The 16,600-nt window shown below is 42.0% G+C and overlaps 1 long non-coding RNA gene across 1 annotated transcript; it reads right to left on the bottom strand.

The window, feature by feature from the left end:
* Nucleotides 1–574: 574 nt before the first annotated feature.
* LOC136956987 (uncharacterized) lies at nucleotides 575–4,943 on the bottom strand. Its single transcript, XR_010878255.1, has 3 exons — nucleotides 4,896–4,943; nucleotides 4,726–4,816; nucleotides 575–1,176 (listed from the first exon to the last, which is right to left on the bottom strand). It is a non-coding gene; the product is annotated as an uncharacterized lncRNA (long non-coding RNA).
* Between the last annotated feature and the right edge of the window lie 11,657 nt (nucleotides 4,944–16,600).

Here is a 16,600-nt window from a genome sequence, read left to right as displayed (position 1 = left end):
GCGCCGATTGTTTTTTTTTTTTTTTGCAAAATGGTTCAGTATGGTGGAATTTGAGAATTGTTCAACTCACGTTCAGCACAAACTGTTACAGACCTGGTTAATATACAGGAAGTCACTCTGTTGTAAAGCCGTCTGAAGGTCTGTCAACGTTTTAACCAGCAGGTGTGTTAAGACGAGGAGACTTCTAATGGAGTGTGAATGACAAACCTTATCAGCTGTCTGGGAGTTGTAGATAACGTTCTTTGATAAGGCAAAAACTCTGTCAGGATCTATCAGACTTTGATGTGGTGCTGATGAGGTCACAAAGAGATCTTTATCATCTGAAGGATTCTGGAATCCTCATCTCCTTAACGTACGTCCCTCGTGCATCTGACTACGGTTACAGTCCTTATTTTAAATGATCATTGTTGAATTAAGTTTAAACTGCATATACACACTCAGCTTTTGTAAAAGTCTTCATCTTTATATCCACCCAAGATGAAACTAAATTTGTGAGATGTAGTTCATTTGATTAATGAAATGGGGAGTACATTTTAACTTTACATCAAATCATGATTGTTTATTTATTGGACATGGACAGTTTATCAATCATTGAGAGTTTAAGCATTGAGAGTTTAACACAGTATGACAGCAACAGAACAGTAACAATTGTAACATCAGTAACAACAAAGACAATTGCCATACAGCTCCATTTAGCATTCTAGAGTGGAACCGGAGAATCCAGTAGACACCAGCATTACCCAGCTGATGGCCCTGAACATCCTTCAATTTCGTTTTTGAGTACACCGTTTTTGAGTAAACAGTTCTCAAAAGTCATTGGTCCATCCACACTCACAATACAGACATGCAGCTGTCCCATGAGCATTGGCTCACTCCTTAAAACAACAATCCTTCAGTACAATCAGAGTACAACATTCATTAACTCAAGACCAACAGTCTAGAATCTCTAGACCAACAAACAGTATTTGTTATCCTTACATTACATTGGATCACCCTCTCGCAGCTAAGATCACATCATTAACCCATAAAACCCCAGGAGATGACCATCTCAAGTGGTCACCTGTCCTTGTAGGGAAATAAACCCCCACTCGGCCTGTGACCATATGTTTTTTTCCTTCACAATTGTACATTTAGTACAAGGTGTAAACCGTCGTTATGGTATGGCATGCTGTAGACCTATAAGGAAAGAATATGTTTGAGTTTCATCTGGACCCGACCCCGCGTGACTAGGTGTCAAATGGACATTCATGAGTCTTACACATGCAGTCTATATAATTGGGCAAAACAAGTGTAAACAAGTGGCCCCAGATTCCTCCCCAGAATATGTAACCCCCCCCCCTCCCCTCTGGTGAGACTAGAGTGTGTCCAGCTCTCTTCCTCTGTGGTTGTGGATATTACGACTGTGGCATGAGGTGCGGGTGGCACAGCCTTGGTAGTAAATATTCAGCTTCTAATTTAAGTCCTCCCGGATCAAAGAGTGACGCACGAGAGAACGGGAAGCTGACAGAGATAGAGAAGGTGTGGAGACGCAGGGAGTGGGCTGGGTCTATGATACATCACCCAGCTCAACATCTCTGCTCCAACATCACTGAATCCTTCTTCTCCTCACTCCCTCTTTCAACTGCTCTGTCAGGCAGGTTAGACTGAAGGTTGTGTTGTCAGGGGAGGAGATGAATCACGTCTACCCTCTGTCCTGTCTTTGCCCCAATACTGTCATCACTGGAATTCCAAATTAGAATATTATGGCGTCCAGACAGGTTCTACATCAAACAGGGGGCACAACGTGTCTGTTGGGTTTTGTTGGCAGTTAATGAAAGCAGTGTGAACACTGGAAATCCGTCTTCCCAGCCGGGTGAAGTGAACTGAGCCGTTAGCAGACAGGCTGGGGTTGGGTGATCCCACTTCCTCCCAGTAATGGAAAACCCATACTTAAAGTCAAGATAAAGAATAGTGGAGAAATCATAACATTTTGTAGCCTCCAGAGTGCAAAACCAATATTATATTAAATTTATTTCACACAAGCTTTTTATCTCATGAAGTTATTTGAGTTTTAAACAGTATTTACATAAGGGAACTTTAACTTAAAAGTTGAAAAAAGTAAAAAGTTGGGGAAATAAGTTACCAGTTATTTATTGCATGTCGACATATATTAGTTGACCTGTTCAACCTGGATAGAAATATTGAGGCTGTTTAGAATAAACATATTTTCAATTTAACTTTACGAGGTGTAGGGCTGTAGTGGCGTGAATCATCAAACTTCTTTGTCACTGGTCACTCAGACAGTCGTCTGGGGCAGTAGTTCATCTATACTGTGATGTTAAATGTTAAATCACACCTTCTAGCACACACCACTTGAGGAGTAGTCAGTTGAAGAGGAAGGTGAACTGAGGAAGATTTAGAATAATTAATAATTAAAAGTTGTGTTCATGCTTCTTTGAGATTGGTTCCCTGATCAAGCACAGAAAGGATTCTCTCCTATGTTGGAGATATATGTCATTGGCTGTTAAGCGCTCGAGGTTACAAGTAACGATATATGCACTTTTCAAAGTTGGAGTCAGATATTAACGAGTCAATCTCCCTGCCATCAACTCAAATAGTTTTCAAGTCGGAGAGCAAACTCGAGCATCACCGGCCTACAGATGAAAAGCTAAAATATCTGACCATCATTCTGCCTCATCACTCTAGATTCCTCCATTGTAGTTCTTCCTTGAACTGAGTTCAGCCTAAGCTGCCTTTCTCCAATGAAGCTCTTCAGTGGAACATGTATGTTATGACAGGTTCTGAGCCAAGTGCTTGTTCATTCTAGGCATTAATAACGATTTCTGTTCACACTGACATGCACAAAAGGCAGTCATCCTATCACTTCCTGTCCCTGGTCCATCTTTTAAAACATTCCTCCTGGAGAGTGCAGACAGGAAATGAGATCAAAACGACATCAGAGCCATGACCCACACCAGCAGCACGGGGTCTGATAGGATGTTAATTGGCTTCTCACATTCAGATGGCAGCATTCATGCTGTTGTTTGGTTTTAAACCTTTGAATCGCACAGATTAAGAAAACATGAAAGCTCTTTTAATAAAGAGTGCGATTGAGACTGATAAATGTTCTTTCTGGACAGGGGTATTCTCCTCTTTATCACTTTTTTTCTCTTTCTTACTAAAGTTTAGTTTGTAAACCACTCATGGTGACTAAGTATGAATTTGTCAGTTTTGTGTCTGTTTTTATGCAATTTTAGCTTCGAGTTTGAAAAGGGTTTGTCCCAACATATCCCACCCCCTCACTACTCCAAAACACATGAACTGGCTAATGCCGGTAGGTATGTAGAGAGACAGACAAGTAGTCCATCCAATCATTGCATTTGGTCCAAAGGCCATCCAATCATTAGTACCTGTCAGACCTTAATGCTTGGTCGTGTTTATTAGTCCTGCGACGCCCACAGATGACGGATTGATTTCATTTTATTTTCAAACCTTTAGATTTATTGGTTCAATCAGGATAGCAAATATGTCAAAAAGTGTTTCTCAACATTTCCTACCCTGCCTTTCATATACTGTAGAATAATTGTCATTACGCCTTACTATCCTATTCAGTATGCCATGACTTTTCTCCTCAGTCAATTCCACTCATGTCTAATCTCCATGACAAGGGCATACAAAACGTCAGGGGACGGGTGATATCATAGTGTCCTGTCTCGTTCAGTTACGTCAGTTGGGACAAAGTGAGCCCCTAAAACCTTCAAAAGCTGGAGACGTGCCACGTCGAACCTCCCAACGTCTGTCGGTCCCTGACAGGACAAGCACCAGCTCTACCTGCACTGCCAGTCTAGTTCCACATAATCAGCTGCTCAATGACTGTTTAGCAAGATAACGAAGGGAGCTGTCGTTTCTGAACCCGTCATCCCATAGACAATGTGGGGAGTGGGTATGAACAGCACGTGAGAAACCGACCGAAGATGGAGCTCCACATCACAGGTTGTTTCACATCAACAGTTAATGACAAGGAACTAAATCTTCACGCTCTCGTTTGACTTTCCAGTTTTTCTCACTCCCTCACTCTGTGGTGTCTTCCCTGCATCAGCGGATCACAGTGAAGTGTCAGTGTAGTCGGCAAAGCTGAAAAGGCTTGCTGATTATACCTCCCCAACCTGTCAATCAGTTACCTCATCGCTCAGTGTGCGGCTGATTGCTTTTTGCCATGAGATGTTGGTACAGATTCCCTGGGAGGTTGTTAGTACAAGTCTTTGGTACAGATCCCTGGGAGTTATGGAGGACTAGATTACTGAAGGCTGGTGTAGCCGACAGGGCTGTGATATAACACACTTGGTAAGATTTACATTTACATTTAGTCATTTAGCAGACGCTCTTATCCAGAGCGACTTACAGTAAGTACAGGGACATTCCCCCGAGGCAAGTAGGGTGAAGTGCCTTGCCCAAGGACACAACGTCAGTTGGAATGACCGGGAATCGAACTGGCAACCTTCGGATTACTAGCCCGATTCCCTCACCACTCAGCCACCTGACTGTCGAGAATGCCAATTTTGAAGCCTGTTATGTGTGTGGGGGCTTTCAGTACTGACTGAAGACCAGGATTAAGATTGAAAATTAATATTATGTAAAGGAGGAGCTGCACAGTAGCCCTTTAAGTCATCCACAACTGGCGGGATGTACATTTGTATGCTTCTCATCACTGACTGTTCTAATCTAAAATCGCACATTTGTACTAACCTCTTCTGATGTGTTATGTTGCCAGAGAGCGATAGTCATCGACTGTTGTGGAAGTAATAATCCGGTAGGAGCCTGTCAACATTCCCTTTGTCTTTCCAGAGAGAGAGAGAGACAGGGCCTTAGAGATGAGTTAGACGTGGCATGTCTGCCTTTTCAGTGTTGGAGCTCACCTCTCCCCTGACTGGCGTAACAATCGGCCATCGGAAGGTGGATCCAGCACACCATAGCCATGAGAATATGACCTAAGAGAAAGGGGGAGGAGAGCGAGTGAGAAACAGATATTTAAAGATGGAGGAACAAGAATATTTTCCAGCCAAACAAAATGTATGACGAGGTTTTGTAATCTGCATGTTACGGTGTGTGGGGGGTAGGACCCAAACGCGGGAGAGGGAGCCAGTCATCGTAACAAAAAACATTTATTCTTTGAAACGGGGAAAGCAGAAATGGAACTCACGGTAACAAGGGTAAGGACAAGACAAAGACTGGACACAAAACAGGAACCTAAATACACAGAACCAAACAATACACAGGTGGACATGATGAGACTAACGAGAACTGAAACCACTGAACGAGACACAGGTGAAGACAATGACAGACACAGGAAAACACTAGGGCAGGGCAAAACCAAAAACAGGGGGGCACGACTGTGGCCGTGACACTGCATGTTGTAATACACCAATACCCCGTGGCTTTGCTATTGGGTCTCAGTTTAGAAAATGTCACTTCACACAAGCACACTTTCATTCAAATGCAAGGTAATATTAGGATAAAAATCAATATTCAGGAAATCAGGGACCAACACATTTTGAGCACTTTCATAAGGAACATTTCAGTCAGCAACAATCATTGTGAGTGAACCTACACTCTCTGCTCTCTGAAATTGGATCTGAATGTGAGAATCCAATTAACATCCTATCACACCACATGCTGCTGGTGTGGGTCACGGTTCTGGTGTGGTTTTAGTGTCAGTTTCTGTCTGTGCTCTACAGGAGTAATAATAAAAGGGAATAACTGGGAGAGGGAGTGCTGGGAGATGCGATGTGTCAATGTCAGTAAAACACACAAACATAAATAATTATTTCCCTGTTTGAACAACAATCTCCTTTGTGGAAATGTTTGTGGTCTGGCATTTGCTAAACATTTTCCATTTCCAGTGTCTGTTATTATAGTATGTTACAGTAAATGTAATTATTGATTCTCCAGGAGCTCAGCTGAGTACTGGTTTAGTCTAGTATTTTTACCTTTACTGTTGATTGGACTGAAACTCAACTGACATGAGTGGAAATCTCCAGGGACATTCACGACAGTGATATGTTGTTAATTCTTATTCTGTGGAAATATAGATCTATTGTGAAAATATATTAATTACTGCACAATGCAGCACAAATCCTGTTCACCTTGCCTCACAGCATTTGTGTGTTTAGTCATATTAATTTTCAAATATTAAAACATTTACATTTAGTCATTTAGCAGACGTTCTTATCCAGAGCGACTTAAAGTAAGTACAGGGACATTCCCCCGAGGCAAGTAGGGTGAAGTGCCTTGCCCAAGGACACAACGTCAGTTTGCATGACCAGGAATCGAACTGGCAACCTTCGGATTACTAGCTCGATTCCCTCACCGCTCAGCCAACTGACTCCCCTAAAACATAATAGCTGTTGGTCAATTCAAATAAACTAGAGAGGGTACAATTTCTGTGGAAATTGTGGGATGTTGCGTCGGTTGCAGATTGGTCCAGTTTCTCAGGGTGGTATTGATATTTCTGTATATTTTAAATAAGTATGCATATTTATTATTTATGATGATGGCATAGGTTAAAAAGCATACATTTTTTGCTGCCCTTACTACTAAGATACTAAGAGTGAAGTGCATTTGCCTAAGCCTATCACCATTCCCTCTTACACTATGTTGCAGCCTCACATAGTTGAACAAGTTTCATCAAATCGAAGAAATTGGGCAATCCTGTGTAAAAATGGTCCTAACCTATATCTCACACTGTTGTCACTAGCAGTATCTCAGCTGGAATCGCTATTCAAACATTACCATCTTTAAACTGAAAATATGCATAAAAAAGGTAAATAAGCTTAATAAATAAATAATAATAATAATAAATATATATGAGAGAGAATATAGGTTGTGCTGTTGCCAAAGGCAAGCACACCCAACTACCAGATCGTTGGCATCTATTTATCTATCGCTTATTGCAGGGATTATTTTACAGAAAAAAAATATGTTTATCTGATGTAATTAGAGTATTTCACCAGCTCTGGAGGCGGTGGGGGTGAAACGTGTTTTCTGTGCCACTAGGGTCATCAATTCTGTAATGAGTTGGAACATGATTACCACCTACTTCTTTGGTGAGTGAGCCATGTCACAAGTTTGTTTTTCTCCAATCAACTTTGGTTCACCTGCTCTTAACAGGAAAGCTCCTCTGTTTGCGAGGCACAATGGCCTGATGACAATAACCATAAACTGTAGCTTGTGTTTTTGTAATTGCAAACATAGATCACAGTGCTGATAGATCACACCTAGTATTTTCAGTGTTAGCATAGTTTGGAAACACATTATTATCTAGCATATTCTTATGACTTTGTACTGAACACGTGATTTTATCAGAGATAAATAATTTCAATAATTTCAGATTCTCACACACCTAACAGGTAGGGTGACCACCTGTCCCGCTTTGCGTTGTATCGCACAGCATTTTCAATATGCGACGTGAGGGACAAGGGGGTGAAAATGCTGTGCGACACAACACACAGCTAACAGGTGCTGCTTTTCCTACCGTGCTCCTCAGTGGTGGATTGATCTCTCTGTTCAACTAAGCTAACTCTACCATTCTTTCCGGATCCTTTCCTCCTTTCTCTGCATGTTGTATGTTGTATGTCTCATAAAAGACTGCAACCATGAAATAGTTTGATGTTGTGCTGAAGATATGATGCTGTAAATTTTAAACTGTACTGTGCAGTAGTTGTTGCATAGTAGTTGAGATTGAATTGTGTTGAACCGTGTCTGGTTACTGAGAGGTTATGTGGCATTGTGCCTTTTTAAAATACAAACTGTTCTTTAATCACGAAACACTACAAGAACTGCACTTCCAATCCATACATTTTCTGTTGTATTTTCTCTATTCACTACTTGTATGTCTCTTTATGAATGCTGCTAAATGAATGCAATGTAAACATTCACAATTCTTTTTCTGGCTATGTGGGTTTGAACAGTAGTTTCTTAGAATGATCTAGTTCTATCCCTTAGCACTCACCCTGTGCTTACCCCCTGATTACAAATGACATCAGAAAGAGACAGTGTTGGGAGCAAGGTCGAGCTCCAGTCAAACACATCCATCATCTGACGCAACTGCCGAAGAGTCAGGTTCATGTTAGCTAAACATTTATTATTCATGCATTGTTTATGAGAACAGCTAGCAGGAGGATTGGATACAAATGTTAACCTGCCTATCTCTATTCATCTCCCTCTCTCTCTCTTTCTCTCTCTCTCTCTCTCTCTCTCTCTCTCTCTCTCTCTCTCTCTCTCTCTCTCTCTCTCTCTCTCTCTCTCTCTCTCTCTGATTGCCTCTTTATTTTTTTCTCTCTCTCCTTGACCAAACTCCATCTCTTTTCCCTGAGGGGCATATATAGTATTATCCTTGAAGTTCCCTCAATATTCATCCACACGTCAACTCCTAGAAGGCAGGAATCTCCCAGAGGAGCCTTCCTTTTTCCACTCTGATTCCTGCTCCCTAGCCTCCTCCCAGTGCTGTCTGACGTGGACTGAAACCTGATGACACAATGAAAACGGTTATGGCATTTGAATGTGCCTACTGTCTAGCCTAAAAGGACACAGAGTTCACAAGAAAACAATTGTGAGTGGAACTCCAACACTATGGAGTGGAAGTACACTGAGTGAAACGTTACACAAAAATCTATTATTACATTTCAAGAGATAAAAAAGTTTAAAGTTTAGAAGAGACATAAGAGATTGATATTGTAGTTGGCTTAAGTTTGGAGGCTACAAAGCTTTTTGATTTCTCCACTATTCTTTATCTTGACTTTAAGTATGGGCTTTCCATTACTGGGAGGAAGTGGGATCACCCAACCCCAGCCTGTCTGCTAACGGCTCAGTTCACTTCACCCGGCTGGGAAGACGGATTTCCAGTGTTCACACTGCTTTCATTAACTGCCAACAAAACCCAACAGACACGTTGTGCCCCCTGTTTGATGTAGAACTTGTCTGGACGCCGTAATATTCTAATTTGGAATTCCAGTGATGACAGTATTGGGGCAAAGACAGGACAGAGGGTAGACGTGATTCATCTCCTCCCCTGACAATACAACCTCCAGTCTAACCTGCCTGACAGAGCAGTTGAAAGAGGGAGTGAGGACCAGAGGAGAAGAAGGATTCAGTGATGTTGGAGCAGAGAGGTTGAGCTGGGTGATGTATCATAGACCCAGCCCACTCCCTACGTCTCCACACCTTCTCTATCTCTGTCAGCTTCCCGTTCTCTTGTGCGTCACTCTTTGATCCGGGAGGACTTAAATTAGAAGCTGAATATTTACTACCAAGGCTGTGCCACCCACACCTCATGCCACAGTCGTAATCTCCTCAACCACAGAGTAAGAGAGCTGAACACACTCTAGTCTCACCAGAGGGGAGGGGGGGGGGGGGGTAACATATGCTGGGGAGGAATCAGGGGAGGAAATTAGGATTATAGAGAGACCATTTCATCACGTACAGCTTACCTCATGGTACTTTTACATTGCGATATTGTGTTGTGTTTCAACTTCAAAAATGAAGTTGTAAAGGCTTTTAATCAATGATGTTACTTTTTTACAGCAAAGTCAGTGGTGCGCATGGCACCGTTGCATCTTTCTCTCCCTGAGATATCACAATTTAGGCCTAAACTTTATAACAAGAAGCAAGTGCAACAACAGTGGCTGGTGAGGATTCCACATTATTCTTATCACTTGTGGTTTTACTTCCCAGAAGGCCGAGTACATCAGCTCCAGACTTTCTACCTTCTACAACTCTCACTGTTCACATCTACAGTCTCTGAACTGCTTTTTATCTGAACAGATTTGAACATACACACATATCATGAAAGATGCGTTAATATCCTGTAATATTTGGGATGCAGTCTTTACATGCTGGATGCCTTCCAATTCTCACTTCATGTGCGCATACATTACATACATGCCGAATATCCAATTACACCTCTCAGTTTCAGAGTGGTACTCATCCCCCCACGCTATCCTCTCATCTCATGCCCCCTCATCCACCCTCTCTCCTCCAGCACCAGCTCCCCAGGGTGTTACACTTATGTTTTTTAATAAGGTAAAAGGGACTGCTGCATGGGTTCTCTGCCACGGCCTCGGAGCCGCATATCCGTCTGCCTACACTGTCAGAGCTGTCTGCCTACACTGTCACGTCTGGAGAGGGTTGTCTAATCTCTGTACCGTTGCATCAGTGAAGTTTGAATCGTTTTGGCTTGGTTTGCTGCTGCTAACCTTGGTTGTCCCTTCCGACCGTGTCTGTGTGTTTGATTCCACCCCCCCCCCCCCCCCCCCCCCGAGGATTGTCATTGTCTGCCATGGTCTTTACCATTGGCTAATAGGCAAAACCTTTCAGTTGCAAGCTGTCAGCTGGTTGATTGACTTGCAGATTGAGTGATTAATGGATGTTTACTGTTGAGGATGACATGTTTGTACTCCATTAACTCTAGTTAGAGAGCCGCTTTAAGGTGCTTCAATGTCTCGGGTTCATTGCACAACCGCACACACTTACGTCCTCACAGCTCCCCACACTCTCTTGCCTCCCTTCACGTAGCAGAAGTCAAGGTTGTTCTGCTTTTATATTTCAATAACGCTACTGGACCATGAAATTTGACATCCCCCTCCGACGTGGTGCTTTAACCGACCTTCACCCCCCTCCCCCCCCCCCAACTCACCCCCGGCAGAGCTGACATTATCGCTTCCACATTTCCGTATCAGTAAGTTGGTGGAGGAGCGGATACAGAAAATAGAATCCCATATTTTGGAGAAAAAAACAGTTGGAGAACCTTTACAATGAAAAGGGAATGCAAGGATACATCACAGTTTGTTCATTTAGGTTGTAACACTTTGTTTACACACTTTTCCAGTCATCCACAGGATAGTAATATTGTAAATTCTGTTTAATAAGCAATGCAAAGGTTGCTGAGATAAGGAAGCATTGTGTCCTGGAAGCCCACAGACAAAACAAAAGCCTTGGATTTGTAGGAGTGATTGTGATCTTGTTTGAAACAAATGCCACTATCAACACCATCAAGGTCAAATTGCTTTTTTGTGTCAATCTGATGTGTAAAAAGATGATAATGGTTGAGATTTTCCCTCCAGCGAGTTGTCGTTGCTTTCACCCTGAACATCTGGGAGTGGGTAGACATGCAGCAGACATGACATCACTTTATTGTTGCGTTCTTTGTAGCTGTGTCATCAGGCAGCTTTTGGAGCGTGGACTCTCACGCCCGCAAAGATAACATTGACCATTTCACGTCATGATGTGGTCAACGTTTGGTACAACTGCGAATAACAAGGAAACAGCATGCAACAGACCCCATTTGAAATATAGAAATACAAAAGATCAGCTTGGCATTTGATGGAAAATATTGGAAAATACTGTTGTAGCCGGACGCTGGAGGTCCACATGCAACAGTCCAGATCCAGACAGTGCACCAGTGTTTGACACTTAACGATGGTGCGTCTAAGGAAATAAGAATCAGTCGAGGTGTATGTGAACTGCAAGTGTAGGGAGGTGAGAAAGTGTGTGCATGCTCATGTGGGCGGGTGAGACAAAGTGTGTCTGTCTCCTTCCTTTGTACATGTATTCTGCTGATGCCACTGCCCCGGGCTGGGGCGCTGCGTGGGCCAGACTTCACCCTTGGAAAGAATTTGCTGACTCAGCAGCTCACCAAAGAGCTTATTTGTTGGACTGGTGTCTTTTGAGTTTGAAACCTTTGCCAACATCGCTCTTGGGGTTTTGGTAAAGGTGTTAAGGTAGAATTTTTGCACAATCCGTCAAAAGTCTATTGTCAAACTTTATGTACGGATACATTCATACGAAACCGAATGCTTTCCCGTGGCAAATTGAAAACATGTTTAGGGTGACATGTTCAAATAATCAGTTGAATCTAAGATCTTGATACTCTCTCAATGACTTTACAACTTTCTGAACACTCTGAGTCCCAAGGCCAAACATTATAACAAAAAAGTTGAAATCCACAGTACATTATTCTGCTGAATGAGGTTTTGGAAAATCATGTCAATAATAACCCCTTTCCTAGATTAAATTAGCTGGTCCGTGCTATCGCTAGGAAGCAGCTGGGTTATCAACAGATAATGTTGCTGGCTCCAGGCGCTCTTCATATTGTCTCAATTATAACTCAATGAAGAGCCACGAGGCGTATGTTCACACATAGACATCCTTCCATATGTACTGACAAACGAGTACGAGACAGATACAAGTAACCCATTGAATGAGGTCCTATTGAATGTTTATTACTGTCAAATTTTAAGTACAATGAATGTTTTATTATTATTAGTGTTCATAAGAATAGACAATTAAATAATGTTTTTTTGCTGTTGTTTCAGATCACTATTTACATAGTGAACTGAAAAAATATATTTGGGCTAATTACTTGCACTACTCCTACAGTGTAATTACAAGAGAAATTACAGTGATTATACAAATAACTGCCTTGGGGGAAAGGGGCCTTATTAATGTAAATTGAGGTGTTTGTAATTTCAAGCAACATCAAAGTGATATAAACATAACAGAAAAAAAGGGAGAAGGTTGTTTGTGTTTTCAACTTGTGGTGAAGCGCTCCGCAGCGGAGAGGACAGGAGAGCAGATGCGACCTCAGGTAGGGGGGCAGCGGAGGTGGACGGGGGAGGATGGGGATGAGAGCATAGGGCCATCTTGGTCCTGCTCCAAGCCTCCACAGATGGAGGTGAGAACCAGGGATGATCTGGCACAAAGAGAGAAGCTAATCAGAGCTGGACAGACTGGAGACTGGTTCAGTCCACAGCAGGGATGTTATCAGGGGCCCACACATCAATGTCATGGCTTGATTGGGTGACAGAGGTGATGAAAAGGATGGAAAATATGGGATATCTTGCGTTGAATGTGACAGTAGAGATTTGATCACAAATATTGTTTAAGCATGGGACTTCAATGTTGGAAGCCATAATACAGTTCTGTGTTTACTTGCTTTGACAATAATGTGACAGAATAGACTTTTTAATTGGTGGTTGTGGTTGTGTTCATTATATACATCATTTCACCAAATAACCAATAATGAAGCTTTAGCAATGTTTTCAGTCTAACTGGTTCCCTTTTAGGTTATGATTTGCCTGAGGTCAAATGCCGGATAATGTAGACACAACAGCTTAATTTAAGATGCTAAGCTTTTTAAACACTGTTTAGATAATGCTCAAACATTATTGGTTGGCAGTACAGTAGGTATCAAGTGTACACAGGGAAAAATACAGAGACTTATCTGGAATCGATACTGTTTGTGAGTGGGTTTGATTTACGATCGGTTCTGCCTGGTTGACATTCATTTGAGAAATCTATATATCATTTTTTTGTTCATCCAAAGCACGGCATAGGCCAACTGTCGGTGAAATTAATTAGGACGGAAGTGGAGCCTCGTGAATGGGAGGTGACCCCAACATGGTGGTGTTCCAGGGAGACGAGCACACACGCCTCATTCATCACAGCGCATGCTCATTTCCATATTTTTATTGGCTGCGTTTGTCAGGACAGGGAAAATACATAATATGTGAAACCGCATTGTTTAATAATAGACTGCACAGGCTCTGCATATTTCACCAGCTCGCTGTGGCCTAAGAGTCAGAGATGCCACTGCAAATTGTATTTCGGTGTTATTCAATTGAGAGATTCCTCCTCTAAAGCCTGTCTATGACCACTGGCAGGGACTCTGGATATTAGTATGACTATTACTGATAAAACCCCTCAGCATTACCTAATAAATGTCCTTGTTTCGTTTCGCAAACACAGTCTTTCACACCAAGGAAAATTGTGCCGTGCGTTGACAGAGGCTTTGTCACATTGTTCGAGATGGGTTTTACCGCAGCTACCACCAACCCAGACATTCTCCACATCCAAACCCTGTGGGCATGGAGTAAAGATGAGAAAGAAGCCTCTTCACTTTATCAGCTATCCCAGACCCCTTTTAGCCTCTGGTCCTGTATCCTACCCTGGCTGAAGCTCCCTCAGTCCAGCCCCGTCCCACTCCATCCCCCTTCCCTCGCCTCGGGTGAAACAGAAGAAACAGACAGCTTGACCCACCCCAGGGCAGCGCTCGATTCCGTAGCTGTCAATCAAAGCAAGTAACCAGAGAGCATCATTGGAGGATGCCGTCCTGTGTTGATAGGTATATGTGGCATTGGAGACTGATGAGTACAAGGGAGTTGTTTATTATGGCTGATCAGCCTCAAGTCAGCTGTCTTCAAGTAGGACTTGAAGGCTGTACATGCTGTTAAACAAGCAACATCTGACAGGAAATTCTCCAAGCTTGGCTGTGGGGTAGGATTTATCTCTGATTATCAATGGAATTTGAAAGCAACTTAAAGTCAAGATGATAATGGAGGTTTTGCTGCAGTGCGTTTCGGAAAAACAATCTTTCCATGAATGTATTGCCTGGAAATTGATGCATCATAATTAAAGCTTTCACCCTGCAATCGTCCCATTCCAGGAAATGCAGAAAACCCTCGCAATGATGAGAATGATGTTGACTCCCACGCTTTCTTACCAACGTTTCCCTCCAGAATAAAGACTCTTGCAATGCCCTGGTCATGAGGATAATAGTAATGAGTTGGTATGTATGGAGACCTACCATGCTATGGAAGCAGTAAGTCTTCAACATGTCTGTTCTGCTATCAGTTAGCCTCACACTAGAGCTCCATGAGCCCCAATGGGACTCATCTCTTGTTGGATTGGACAGCAACAGAGAGGGTACTCTTGTCCGGACGACATGAATTATTAACTGTTTTTATGTGTGTATGTGCATGTGTATTTCATTGCGTCTGTCTGTTTTCCATCTACCTTAGTATTTGGGTTAAAGGGTTAAGGGGGTTGAGTCACGTTCTTCTTTTCCGTCCCAGACTGTTCTAGTCAGGAATTTCATTGTTCAATCTAGCTGTGGACTCCCAGACGAAAGTTTATTTTTCCATGAGAAATGGAATGGCCAGGCTTTTGTTCTGCTACAGCCCTGTCTGCCACTGCCTAAACCTTGTTTAGTTTCATAAAGTGGTCAGTAAAAACCAACACGTTCCTTAGTGATGGTGAGTCTGAGGCAGTGAAGGTTCCCTCTCAAAAAATGAGGTCATTTCTGCATATATACTGTACATCAAAGCTGGGATTGAGAGTATGGTCTAGGAACCATTTTCTGTTGGACCAACCATATACCACTTGGCTTTTTTATATATCTTGAAACAAAACATGCTAACAGTTAGTGTGGTTAAACAAACGCCCTTCTGCAGTTTCCAAGAGCTCATTGAAGCAAGTTACAAACAAACAAGCAAGTTTGGTTTTCTTTCTTTGAATATTGAGTTTTGGCAGAATATGCTGATGTCTGTCCTGTGAGTTATAGGACCAATATACTGAAACTGGCCCTTAGGACTAGCCTGATTTAGCTTAAGGATCAGCAACAGTTTTTGTCATCTTTTTGATTTATTAATTAAAAGATAGGATTTTCCTACTTCAGATCATCAAAAGATTGTGGCCTTAAGGGGGAATTGTACCTCTGGTTTCTTAGCTCTTAGCTAACCAAAGCAGTTATTATCCAACACAAGCTTGTAATCACAGAAGGGCATTCAAACCTCGCTATTAGCTGTCTGTGTCAGTCCTGATAAAACCTTTTTTTTCCTGAGATGGTCATGCACAAACAGCTCATTTTCTGCAGTTTAATTGAAGCAGTCATTATAAAGTTAAATGATTTCAAGAGAACTAATTTGAGTGTATCCAATAGTACACACTTAATCAAGGCTGACATTTCTGGCCTTCAGAACTGTTTTGAAAAGAGGTGATAATAACACATATTGGATACCATGCAAAGGATAAAACATACATCATCTATTAGTTTAGACAAGCAAAGAAAATCAACTGCTCTTTCATATCAAAACAGAAAGTTACCCTGTACACGCAATATGTTCACAGAAACTTCAAACATTATTGAAGAACATTAGATTGATCCACGTGGTAGCTTCCACTCTGTCCACCTCTGTTTTCTTGTCATTTTTAATCATTTCAAATGAGAGCACACATTCTTTTAACGCAGACTGAAGTCACTTTAATGAGAATAAGAACAAGAAATTCTAATGATTACCTGAATATATGAATAGTTTATCGTATCAACTGACTACAGTCTTCTGATTAATGTAAAATATAATTAAAATAAACTTTAATTACTGGATGGCCTGGGTTTTTCTTTCGTGGCTAAGTGAATGAGAATTGGAAATTGGATTAAGCCACTGCTTTTATAGAGTGGGTTTAACTCTTGACCAGTTCAAATTATTTTCACTTCTCACGGTCAAGTCGAGGTCGTTGTCCAAGGTGACACAGCTGCTGGCTCTGCAAAGCTTATCCAATCCTGGTACACCACGGCCTTTAGAAACACACACATCCATATTCTATAATCTCACACTCTCTACTCACTTTCCTCCAACTCTGTCAGAGAAGAGGTTAACTCCTTCACTGCTAATCCAGTGCACAAGCACCCAGCAGTCTGCCAAGCAGGAACAGTCTCCTATCTATATCATGCTATATTCATTTTATATTGAGTTAAATATAATTTCACATCACCCTCCCTGTGTTATCT

Source organism: Osmerus mordax, chromosome 14 (assembly GCF_038355195.1).
Source record: "Osmerus mordax isolate fOsmMor3 chromosome 14, fOsmMor3.pri, whole genome shotgun sequence".
In the NCBI taxonomy this organism is placed as follows: domain Eukaryota; kingdom Metazoa; phylum Chordata; class Actinopteri; order Osmeriformes; family Osmeridae; genus Osmerus; species Osmerus mordax.
This window is presented reverse-complemented; position numbering and strand designations above follow the sequence as displayed.